We start from the raw sequence: 12,878 nt of genomic DNA, 5'->3' as shown, positions 1-12,878 counted from the left end.
TCATAACTGTCAATGGTTTTGTTAACAATATTTTCAACTAAATATGAAAATGAAACAGACAATGTTTTGAACAGAAGAATCCGAAATTGTTTTACTAGGTTGTTGAACGCTGGAAATATCCACTCTTCGTCACTAAGGGTTTATAGGCTTTGGTTACGGCCACGAGATGGTTTCGTTGGTATCTCTCAATATATTTGTTTCTTATGCAGCGAAACAAAAGATGCGTGATCGTTTCTGGTTCTCCAGGACAGATATCACAGAATGGGTCCATTCTTCTATTCCTCTTGAAGAGCATCTCATTAGTCACAATTTTTCCATGTACAATTCTGTACCACGCCACACTGACCGATGTTTGGAACTTATGTTCTTAGAATGAATGTTTGTGAATATCCAGTTCCAATCTCAGTTTGGAAGCTCTCGGATTATCTTGAATTCCTTCAACCTGCATTATACACCAAGTGGCAAAACACATCACCACAAAACGTTTTCTGGTGAACCATATTTATATGACACGATAAATCCGTTTTAATACAAAATTATTTTTGGGCTTTTAGTGGAATGTATTCACTTGTCATAAGACGAGTATGTACTATTCCTTTAATTCCACTACTTTATTGTACCTTTGACAGATACGTATTTCGACCTCGGCGAATCAAGTACGAGACACTGAAGACGGCCTTACTGTTGAGGTCGAAATATGTATCTGTCAAAGGTACAATAAAGTAGTGGAATTAAATGAGATAGTACAAACTCGTATTATAACAAACGATAACACCTTTAATCTCCTTAAACACCTTTAATCAAGTCAAACAAACCATAATTATAAAAAAATATTTTGATTAATTTTTGTCGTCTTTTGCACCAGTTGTCGCACTAGTGGTTCCATTATGGCCAATCCCATAAGAAAACAATGGGATTTGCCATAATAGAACTAAACTTAAGAATAGTGCCACAAATATACAAGCGTTCCTATTATGGATTGAGCCATTTTGGGTACTATCACGAATTTTAATACTGTTTTCAAATCTATTTTAAGGAACAAGAAGGGGAACTTGCCGCTCGACATGTCAACACCACCCATAAGCCTTTTATTTGTATTAAAAAAAATCAGAAGGGTTATATACAAGATACGACCGCCCGACGTAAACTACGTAAAACAGATCATAAGATAATTATTTTGGTTAGAGCCTAGAGTGATTGAAAATTTGACTTTTCCCGATCAAGAATGCATAACAAAATTATAACAAGGGGTGTTATTTATTTCAGAAAAATATTGTAACAAAATGTGTTATAAATTTTGCTGGTTAGTTGTTAAAATAACAAAAAATATATCAAAAATACCTCTAGCCGTAATATAATTAAAACAGAGGTTAAAACCTTTATATCAACATTATAACAAACGTTGATATAATTTTTCTGTACAAAAATCTACTTTCAAGGTAATTGCTTACATCACGGACAGAAATCTGGTACGCCACCATGCGGAATTTCCATCCATAATGTAGGCAATTAACTTTGTTCCAGCTATGTATTATTATCGAGCAGGTTCAAGTTATACTGAAGGTGATTACCACCGATTTTATTTCCAATGTCTGCAAAAATGAAGGCAATTATTTTATGAATATATTCATAACTAATGTTGTTATAATTTTGATATGAAATAAAACTTGCCGATGACACATTTTTATCGAATTATCTTATTATAACACACGTTGTTTTAAATAACAACAATTGATAGAATTGAGTTATAATTTTGTTATGTATTCCTAATCGGGTTGCACTCCCTTATGCTTGAACGATAACATTTGCTGTTTTGGTGTACTTCCCAAATTTCCAACTGAATTGGTTAGAATATAACTGAGTACGAGCAGTTTGAAGTTTGTATGTAAATTACTATAGAAATCGCCCCGTATGTGAGAGATCGTTTCGTGAGGCGGGTCTACTATCTCCCAGCGCCGGACACCTCCCAATACCGGACACTTCTTAAAACGACACTACTTGCAGAGGTCCTCCTTCACCTTATTAAGTACAAAAGGAAACTATTGAAAAAGGCTTCTAATGACAAAGAATACCAGATCTTCATGTGATAAACTTTGTACAAACTTTAAAGTTGAATAAAAATTCTTCACACCTGTTTTATTACACTCACTTCAATTCAATTTGTTTCTTCTTGCTGAGAAAGCCACAGAAATTAGCAGAAACAAAAATTAAAGAGGACATTGAAAAAGGATTAGGATTAGGATGTTTAGGATGTGAAAAATTAGCTGAAGAGTCAAATAAGCTCCACTAACAATTTTAATATTTACAACTTAAAGCACGCGAATAATATTACTATTTTGAATGATGTCTTTACGCATGTAACAGGAACTTAGCCACATTTGAACATGATGCAATAGTGTCCGGTACTAGGAGACACTTTTCACCAAAATTCATCGTCGGAAAACGTGTTCAAATGATCAAATATAGTTTGTATGAATCATCAATGGTCAATAGTTATATTTTGTGTTTCTTTCTTCTATCTATTCTTTCTTTGAGGAATATAACTCACGAAGAGGGATGACCGATTTGTGAGATTTCCTCACTAATCGATTCGTATTGGGATCAGCTGTGTTTCTATATGCAAAAGTTTAGTAAATTTTAAAGGAAAAGTTGAGAAAATTGTCAAAATACAATATTATGGCGAGTTTGAGAAAACCTAATGCGATCGCTCGAAAAATGATGTAGAGTGCGGCGTCGCTCGCAATCAACGCTGAAAATGACATTTCGAACGTTAAACGTAAAACCCGAGCAACGCAGGGTACGTTCTGCTAGTATGGTATAAAAACAAAGAAAATCCGGATAGTTAAAGTTTTTGTTTGTTAAATGACTTATGTGTCCGGCACTGGAGGATCTACCCCTAAACATAATCAACCCGAAGACTTTGTAGAATATTTCTAAATCTGTGAGACGATTTTGTTGCGAACCAATCGGATTTTCGTAAGCAGTTATAAAGAAAATAAAATGCTCATTTTTGATATGTTATTCTTTTACGTGCTCAATTGAATTTCCCACGATTTAGTATTTCCTTAATAATGTTTCTTGTAAGCAGCGAATTGTTTCACAATAAAGACGATTTATTCACTTGCTATGTTTCCTATGTTGCCAACGTACTCATATATTTTAGATATTAATGACGATATGCAACGTTGCAAAACGATTTCGAAAATTTACTGTTTTCATAGTAATTCTCATACAAACTTCAAACCGCGAGTGCGTGCTTAGTCAAATTACAACCATTGGGATGTTGGATATATGGGGTCGGGATGTAGCGAGGTTTGTTTTAGTAAACGTTTTGCCGCGTGTAAGGGGCGATTCAAATATGACGTCCACTACTTTTTGGGATTTCTAGGCCCCCTCCCCCCCCCTCTGTCACGCTTTTTTGTATAGCTAGTATATGTACTGTCACAAATTCTCAGACCCCCTCCCCCTTAAACCTGTGACATCATTATTGAACGACCCCTAATGTGTAATTTCTCCGCAAATCATGTTCGATCGGACACCAATCCATTTATGTTTCGAACAAAATTGGCGTAAATCACTATATATGAAAATGGTTGGATATGACAATTTAAAATTTTCATTTAAAAACCCCAAATTTATTATTCCGCAGTGGTGATGATGCCTTTCTCGGATTGTTATTCGACTTAGAGTGATTAATGCATTTCATAGTTAATTGCCTATTAAATGGCAGTTAAATGCTTTTGAAGTGTAATTTTAAAGGGATGCTGCCTAAATAGTAGGATACAAGCTAACCTTCACCTACTCAGTGACTGAGTAAAATTGCATTGCTCTCTCTTTCTATCAGACAGAAATTTTACTCAATTTCCGTCAAAAAAGTTAGAGTGAAACCTTGTATAAAGTTGATAATCAATTTTAACATTCACCTCTTGCTTACATGAATATGTCCACTGTCACTGTCACTGTCTATCTGTAGCACTTTTTCATAAACACTACTTTTTTGCTCCGGCCGCGGTCATTGCTCTGGTTCTATTTTGTACTTTTTGTACGAACCACCGCACAAAAGTAGAGCGCAAGAACCAACCGCAGACGGCGGTCGTAACGAACTGTAACGAAACTGTAAAATTTTACTGGGTTGGTAAAGATTTGGATTTTTTAATGTTTTTTCGTTGATAATCAATAGCTCCAATAGGCTTAAAAAATTGCTGGAGAGTTGCCGATTCCATTGATAATAAAATCTGGAAAATCCATTGAAAGATAAAGGAGCTATTAGCGTTTGAAATCTATCCTAATTTCGTGACGGTCTCGAATTTGGAAATTTCCGTTTTACACCCTGTATCAGAGTCTTCCCCTTAGACGTAGTTTACGTCAAAAAGTTGTTCCTAACTATGGCGACGATTGGTACCCTATGTATCGCTCGAAGAAGGACTTAAAAGAACTTTTTCGGGAAGAAAAGCTGCTACTTGTATCGCAGTCTGGACATGTTTGTATTGCAGGAAAACCTGCATGATATTTGGTGGATTGGCGTTGCTTTCAAAAAATGATCAAAAGAAGGGTAGTTCCGGGCCGATGTGCATCATTCGGTTTACTAATAATGCTTTGGCCTTGATAGGTGGTGTGCGTGTGGGTCATTCTCTATCCCTCACCCATCTGGGGGCGTTGGTCAAGTAGTAATACGAATAATTTGATCAGATCTCATGCTTCGTAATGGTGCCCTTTTTATTACGAAGACTGTTTAGTACTACAAAAAGGATGCACATCTGAAGCAAGAAAGGTTTCTACAGGTAGTGCAGCAGGGGATGGGATGTACTAGTGGTTCATAACAGGTACAGCAAAACTTCACAAGAACGCCCTTATTCGTACTAACTACTCAGGGAGTAGAAGTTCGAGAAGAGCCACCGCTACTAACTGAAGCGTGAACCGGATATTTGGGATTCCCACAATATCCGCGGCTATAGCAGCAAACGATGCCCTGTACGTATTTAGTGTTAGATTTCATGAAACTCAAATCGATGTTAAATGATAGAAATAAAGGAAAAGTAATGGAACGTGCTCACCAATTAAGTTCGTCCACGTTCGTCCAAGCTCTTCAATTTCGAACTGGAAGGACCAGTGATATCCATAAAAGACCGCATGATTTTCTGGAGTTTTACAGTTCCCATCCTCCTTTGTTTCTATATGAAGTAATTACAATTCCTAATTGCGACATATTTGGCAGCCGCGAAAGTATCAATGGGGTTCGCAGCTGTGGAACATCCGGTAGCTATTAGTATCATGGCTGCTACTGTGGTGGTTCAGTAAAATGCGTTCACATCTAGTCACTCTTGGGTTAAAATGAACCATCCTGAATAACGCTTGTTAACGAGCTCCACCAGGTATATTCATATACACGGGGCAAGAAAACTCCAGATACATCCCGTAGTAAGATCTGCACTATCGAAATCTTCTCACTGTACAGGGGATGGACAAAATAATTAGGATAGGCAAATTTTGGGTAAAATTAGATGTGTTGTAACTATCTTAGTTATCATCCGATTTTGACAACTCAGGCATGCCCGAACTAGGAAATTAATGCAGTTTGACGGTATGTCCATGGAACCGCCTATGGCCACCGGATTCCGGAGATATTCCGGATTTTTCGGAGGTAGGTTCAAAACCGTAAATTTGAGGTGGATATTAGGAAAAGTTGTGGTTGAAAATTAAATAATATTAGTAACAACAAATGAAGTAGGGCTCTTGCTGATTGGAACCATATATTGAGATTTGGAATCGGACCAGAATCAAGTGAGATATGGCCATTTCTTTAAAATCGGTTCCGATCGATACTTATCAAAGGGGTCAGGCCACCACTTCATTTGAATCTCGCTTTTTGATAGATCGGCCACTATGATTTTATTCTAGAAGGCCTCTAATGTGTCCAGAATGAAAAACCAATTGAATAAACGGATCCTGGAGTCGATGTCCCCGGGGAACCTGTGAATGAGGACATTTAAGTTTTAGCACCAAAATCAGTCATTCGACGGCTCTTTTTTCATGGTTTTCGATCAGGAAGCGAAGTATGAATATAAAATGGTCAATTTACGGTTCTGACCGCTTCCAGGACCTACGGATTGGCCCCGGGGAACCTGAGGAGGGGACATTCTAGTTTTACCACCAAAACCGGTCGTTCGACAGCTCTTCATTCATGGTTATCGATCAGGAAGCGAAGTACGAAAATAAAATGGATCATTGACGGCTCTGACCGCTTCCAGGACCCAAGGATTGCCCCCGGGGATCCTGTCGAAGGGAACATATAAGTTTTAGCACTGAAATCAGTTATTCAACGGCTCTTTTTATAGGTTTTCGATCAGGAAGCAAACTATAAATATAAAAGGACCTTTGACAGCTTTGACCGCTTCCAGGACCTACTGGTTGCCCCCGAGGAACCTGTGGAAGGGGACATTTTAGTTTTTACACCAAAATCAATCATTCGACAGCTCTTCTTTAATATAAGCAAAGTATTAATATAAAATTGACCATTGATGACTCTGACCGCTCTCAGGACTTACAGATTCCCCCCGGAAAACCAGTGGAAAGGAACATTCAAGTTGCAGCACCAAAACCAATATCTCGACGGCTTTTTTCGTGATTTTGATCAGAAAGCGAAGTATGAGTATAAATTGGACCATTAATGGATCTGACCGCTTCCAGGACTTACGGATTGCCCTCAGAACTGTGGAAGAGGACATTTAGTTTAGCACAAAAACCAATCATTGGACGGCTCTTTTTTCATGGATTTCAATCAGAATGTGAAGAATGAACAAGAAATGGAACATTGACGGCTCTGACCGTTTTCTGGACCTACGGAGAGCTCATGGGGAACCTGCCTACTTCATACTTCGCTTCGTGATCCAAAGCCATGAAAACAGAGCCGTTGTATGACTAGTTTTGGTGCTAAAACTAAAATGTCCCCTTCCACAGGTTTCCTGGGCCAATCTGTAGGTCCAGAAAGCGGTCAGAGCCCTCAATGATCCCTTTTATATTCATTTTTCGATTCCTAATCGAAACCACTAGAAAAGAGACGTCGAATGACTGATTATGATACTTAAAATAAAATGTCCCCTTACACAGATTCTCCAGGAGCAATCCGTGGGAATTGGAAGCGGTCAGAGCCATCAATGGACCATTTTATATTCATACTTCGCTTCCTGATCAAAAATCGAATGACTGGTTTTAGTGCTAAAACTAAAATGTCCTCATTCACAGAATCCTCGAAGGCAATCAGTAGCTCATGGAAGCGATCAGAGCCGTCAATGGTCATTTTTAATTCATATTCCTGGTCGAAATCCATGAAAAAAGAGCCTTCGAATGACTGGGTTTGATGCTAAAACTAAAATGTCCCTTCAACAGGTTCCCTGGGTCCAACTGTAGGTCCTGGAAGAGGTCAGAGCCGACAATGGACCATTTTATATTCATACTTTGCTTTCTGATCTAAAACCATGAAAAAAGAGCCGTCGAATGACTGGTTTTGGTGCTAAAAATTGAATGTCCTCTTCCACAGGTTCCTCGGAGGCAACCAGTAGGTCCTGGAAGCAATCAGAGCCGTCAATGGACCACTTTATATTCATACTTCGCTTCCTGATCGAAAACCATGAAAAAAGAGCCGTCGAATGACTGGTTTTGGTGGTAAAACTAAAATGTCCTCTTCCACAGGTTCCCCGGGGCCAATCCGTAGGTCTTAAAAGCGGCCAGGGCCATCAATGGATTATTTTATATTCATGCTTCGCTTCCTGATCGAAAACCATGAAAAAAGAGCCGTCGAATGACTGTTTTTTTTTGTGGTAAAACTAAAATGTTCCCTTCCACAGGTTCCCCGGGGCCAATCCGTAGATCTTGGAAGCGGTCGTAGCCGTCAATGGACCATTTTCTATTCATACTTCGCTTCTCGATCGAAAACCATGAAAAAAGAGCCGTCGAATGACTGATTTTGGTGTTAAAACTTAAATGCCCCCATTCACAGGTTCCCCGGGGACATCCCAGCGACTCCAGGATTCGTTTATTCAATTAGTTTTTTATTCTGGACACATTAGAGGCCTTCTAGAATAAAATCATAGTGGACGATCTATCAAAAAGCGAGATTCAAATGAAGTTGTGGCCTGACCCCTTTGATAAGTATCGATCGGAACCGATTTTAAATAAACCGATTATAAAAAATTGATTACACCTTTTTCTTGAGCCAAACAAGAGTTTTGAAAGTTATCCTACTCCATGGTTTTCTATACCATACGAAATCCGCTAAGTACGATACTCCAGTTCTCCTGTATTGTTTTACCAATGTTCTCGTAAAAACTCTAAAACTTTCACCACGATTCCAAGCGATTGTTTTTTTCAGAACGGCTCCTGACGCTAACTCGAACTCTTTGAAGATACGAACCACTGTGTTCAACTCATTTTCACCATCGACGAACATTGAGATGTCATCTGCATATGCGTTCAAAACAGCAGGTGGAAATCTCGGGTACTTATTCAATTTGTAAACAAAGATTCAAACGTCGATTTGTCCAGTCTGATAGCACTCCCACGCAAACCATCACCACAGGCAGATATGGGAAGCCTTCGCTACTTCGCTACTTGTTGGTGGTGTTGGTTTGCGTGGGAGTGTCATCAGATTGGACAAACCGACGTTTGAATCTTTGTTTACAAAATCACATACGTCCTTTTGAATAAGTACCCGTGAAATGTCCAGGATATTTTATCCAGCAGCAGTTGAACATATACCACATAGAGAAGCATTGACAATGGATCTCCTTGTCGCACAGATATTTGAATGTTTATTCCCCTCGAAAGTTTAATATTTTTGAAAAAAAAAAACTATGCTCTGCAAAATGAATAAGCAGATCGATCAGATTTTGGTTGAAATTCATTCTTTCCATGGTTTTGGCTAAGAAACGATGTTCGACTCGATCAAAGGCATGATCAAAATCGAATGTTATCAGTAGTCCGTTACAGTTCCGTACCTTCAGCTCACACAATTTATCGATTATACTACCAGTCGCTTCAAAAATATTCCGACGGTCATTTGAACAGAACGAACAAAAGGTATCAACACTTCAATTCGACTTTTCAATATTCTGGCCAAGAGCTTGTAATCAAAGTTTAAGAGTGATATTGGACGGTAACTTCCGACATTATCCATGTTTCTTTTTTTCCAATTTCGGTTATTTGGTAGGCTCAGGCGTGTATAACACTTTACGGAGCCATGGTTCTTTGCGATATATACAATCAATATCATTTAATTTTTCAGTTAGTAAGAGAGGGGTAGAAGTCAATGTTTAAGAATGGACGGGGCTATGGATTTGGGATCAGGGAATTTCAGCTTCATTTGTTTCTTTTTTACCAGCAAATGATATGCCAGGTTTTCAGATAAAGTTCTTTTGGCAACCCGTCTATACCAGGTGACTTCTTGGAAGTACTTGTTTTGATTGCTAGAAGAACTTCATCTGGAGTGATTTCATTCAAAATTTGATGGTATGCTCTTCATCTCAAAGAATCCTCACGCTTAAAATCAATAACACAGAGATGTGTTTGCTTCACACAAAACGGACCTAATGCAGAACATCCCCTAGATGAGCGACAGTTACACAGCCACAAAAATAGCTCGTGTGGTTCAATCAAAGTTAATTGCCTATTTCCGGGGATTAAACCACCCGACTTGGACGTTAATTTACAATGTTATGGAAACTCATATGTGAATATGTACGTTATGTGGGAGATATTGATTTGAAAAATGTATTGGAGGTAACCACTTTCCCTTCGATGGGACTCGAACCCATGACCCTACAGTACGCTAGACTGGTGCTTTAACCAACTAAGCTACGAAGGACCTCCGTCGGCCTTCGCAACCTAGCGGCTACTGAACGAGCTCGAGATTCCCAAATTGGACGCATAGTCAAATCACTCGCAATCCATTTCTCAAGCCAATACTTCCGCATGTGTATTGTACACGTCCACATTAGAGGAGCGTGAGTATTTAGAATGTCTGGCGGCTATACACATTCTTCATCAGCAACGGTACTGATCAAGTGAGGTTGTGTAAGCATTTGCCAGTCGGTCGTCAAGCTCAGACCCGACCGCATTGCGTAGGCAAGAGCACGCAACTCAGGTTCAGTTCAATCAAAGTTAATTGCCTATTTCCGGGGATTAAACCACCCGACTTGGACGTTAATTTACAAGGCCGACGGAGGTCCTTCGTAGCTTAGTTGGTTAAAGCACCAGTCTAGCGTACTGTAGGGTCATGGGTTCGAGTCCCATCGAAGGAAAAGTGGTTACCTCCAATACATTTTTCAAATCAATATCTCCCACATAACGTACATATTCACATATGAGTTTCCATAACATTGTAAATTAACGTCCAAGTCGGGTGGTTTAATCCCCGGAAATAGGCAATTAACTTTGATTGAACTGAACCTGAGTTGCGTGCTCTTGCCTACGCAATGCGGTCGGGTCTGAGCTTGACGACCGACTGGCAAATGCTTAACATACCCTCACTTGATCAGTACCGTTGCTGATGAAGAATGTGTATAGCCGCCAGACATTCTAAATACTCACGCTCTCTAATGTGGACGTGTACAATACACATACGGAAGTATTGGCTTGAGAAATGGATTGCGAGTGATTTGACTATGCGTTCAATTTGGGAATCTCGAGCTCGTTCAGTAGCCGCTAGGTTGCGAAGGCCGACGGAGGTCCTTCGTAGCTTAGTTGGTTAAAGCACCAGTCTAGCGTACTGTAGGGTCATGGGTTCGAGTCCCATCGAAGGGAAAGTGGTTACCTCCAATACATTTTTCAAATCAATATCTCCCACATAACGTACATAGCTCGTGTGGTTTTATTGAAGCTTGGATTTCAATATTTTCAACAGTATTTGGTTCCTCATGAAACAAGGAATCTGTACAAACGTTTACATGTTGAAAAGGACCGTTATCACGACCGTACGAGGCATTTTTGTGCCTGTGTAACTATATGTTTTCCCTTCGTGAACATATCCGTGTTTCACATTATGCTCCTCTACCATGTCTTGGGCAATTTGGGAGGATGCCGTACCGAAGTATACTTTGCCATTTATTACCTGCAGGTGTTTTACTGGGGAAAGGTCAATACCAAGCTTGTTAGCGATGAAATCGAGCACAACGGCATACTTCAGTATAGCTGGGAGACTTCTGACGTTTAGAACGAATGTTCGTTCCGTTTACGTATCCATTCCGCAAGATGCTGGTTCCGGTGACGGGAAAGGCGTTCCCGGGATGATTTTTTTTTTTCGGTAGAATATTATTTACAAATGTTTTGTGGAAGTAGCACGACTAGAGCTAGATGTAAACTGAACGAACTTTCAGCCCATTTTTAACCGATTCAAAACGGATTTTTTTTTCGCCGTATTTCAACATAAATTTTGGACATACTGCTTCAAAAAAGGATGCAAACCATGGAAAATTAGAAATATGGGGAAAATATGTTTTTGAGATCCTCTAGGGCCTTCCAAACCTTCTTTGAGTTCAGATCTTGATGATCTACATAAACAACAAAGCGTTTTACGGGGTCTCAATCCTAATTTGAAGTTGGCAATGGTACTTGAGACATAATTAATCTATTTTTATCAAATCGCTGTGATACCAGAACATCAACAGAACTTCAAACTATCTTTGAGTTCAGATCTTGGAGGTCTACAAGACCAACAGAGTGATTGATAGGTTCCTGAGCTTGTGTGTTAGTCGTAGAAGCCCTATGGGATATCATTACACACGCATATACAAATCACAACATTCCCAGAGCTCCTGCGATACTCCAAATCATTCTTGAGTTCAGTTATTGGAGGTCTTTAAGATCAACAGAGTGATTTATAGGTTTCCAAGCATGTGTGTTAGTTAGTGAAGCCTCATGGGACATCATTACGCTAGTATATACGGAGGAATTCCCAGAGGAACTTCCGGAGGAATTCCCGGAGAAACTTCCGAAGGAATTCCCGGAGGAACTTCCGGGAGAATTCCTGGAAGAACTTCCGAAGAAATTACCAGAGGAATTCCTGGAGGAACTTCCAAAGCAATTCCTAAAGGAGCTTCCGAAGGAATGCTTGGAGGTAGTTCCGTCAGAAATTCCTTCGGAAGTTCCGTCAGGAATTCGGAAGTTCCGAAGGAATTCCTGACGGAACTTTCGAAGGAATTCTTGACGGAACTTCCGTCAGGAGCTTCCGAAGGAATGCCTGGAGGAAGTTCCGTCAGAAATTCCTTCGTAAGTTCCGTCAGGAACCTTCTCGAAGAAACTTCCGAAGGAATTCCCGGAGGAACTTCCGGATGAATTTCCGGAGGAACTTCCGAATAAATTGCCGGAGGAATTCCCGGAGGAACTTCCAAAGCAATTCCTAAAGGAGCTTCCGAAGGAATGCTTGGAGGAAGTTCCGTCAGAAATTCCGAAGGAATTCCTGACGGAACTTCCGAAGGAATTCCTGAAGGAATTTCCGAACGAATTCCTGACGGAACTTCCGAAGGAATTCCTGACGGAACTTCCGAAGGAATTCCTGACGGAACTTCCGAAGGAATTCATGACGGAACTTCCGAAGGAATTCCTGACGAAACTTCCGAAGGAATTCTTGACGGAACTTCCGGAGGAATTCCTGACGGAACTTCCGAAAGAATTCCTGACGGAACTTCCGAAGAAATTCCTGGAGGAACTTCCGAAAGAATTCCTGGAGGAACTTCTGGAGGAATTCCTGGAGGAACTTCCGGAGGAATTCCTGGAGGAACTTCCGAAGGAATTGCTGGAGGAACTTCCGAAGGAATTCCTGGAGGAACTTTCGAAGGAATTCCTGGAGGAACTTCCGCAGGATTTCCTGGAGGAGCTTCCGCAGG

At 39.9% G+C, this 12,878-nt stretch overlaps 1 protein-coding gene and 1 non-coding gene across 2 annotated transcripts in view; both read left to right on the top strand.

Moving 5' to 3' along the window:
• Nucleotides 1-12,878, top strand: part of LOC134208949 (uncharacterized) — a 540,525-nt gene that overhangs the window by 46,201 nt on the left and 481,446 nt on the right. The window lies entirely within an intron of this gene.
• Nucleotides 10,221-10,295, top strand: Trnaa-agc (transfer RNA alanine (anticodon AGC)). The gene has a single exon. It is a non-coding gene; the product is annotated as a tRNA-Ala (tRNA).

Source organism: Armigeres subalbatus, chromosome 2, assembly GCF_024139115.2.
Source record: "Armigeres subalbatus isolate Guangzhou_Male chromosome 2, GZ_Asu_2, whole genome shotgun sequence".
Classification (NCBI taxonomy): Eukaryota; Metazoa; Arthropoda; class Insecta; order Diptera; family Culicidae; genus Armigeres; species Armigeres subalbatus.
Note: the sequence above shows the minus strand (reverse complement) of the source record. Positions and strands in the feature narration are given on the sequence as shown.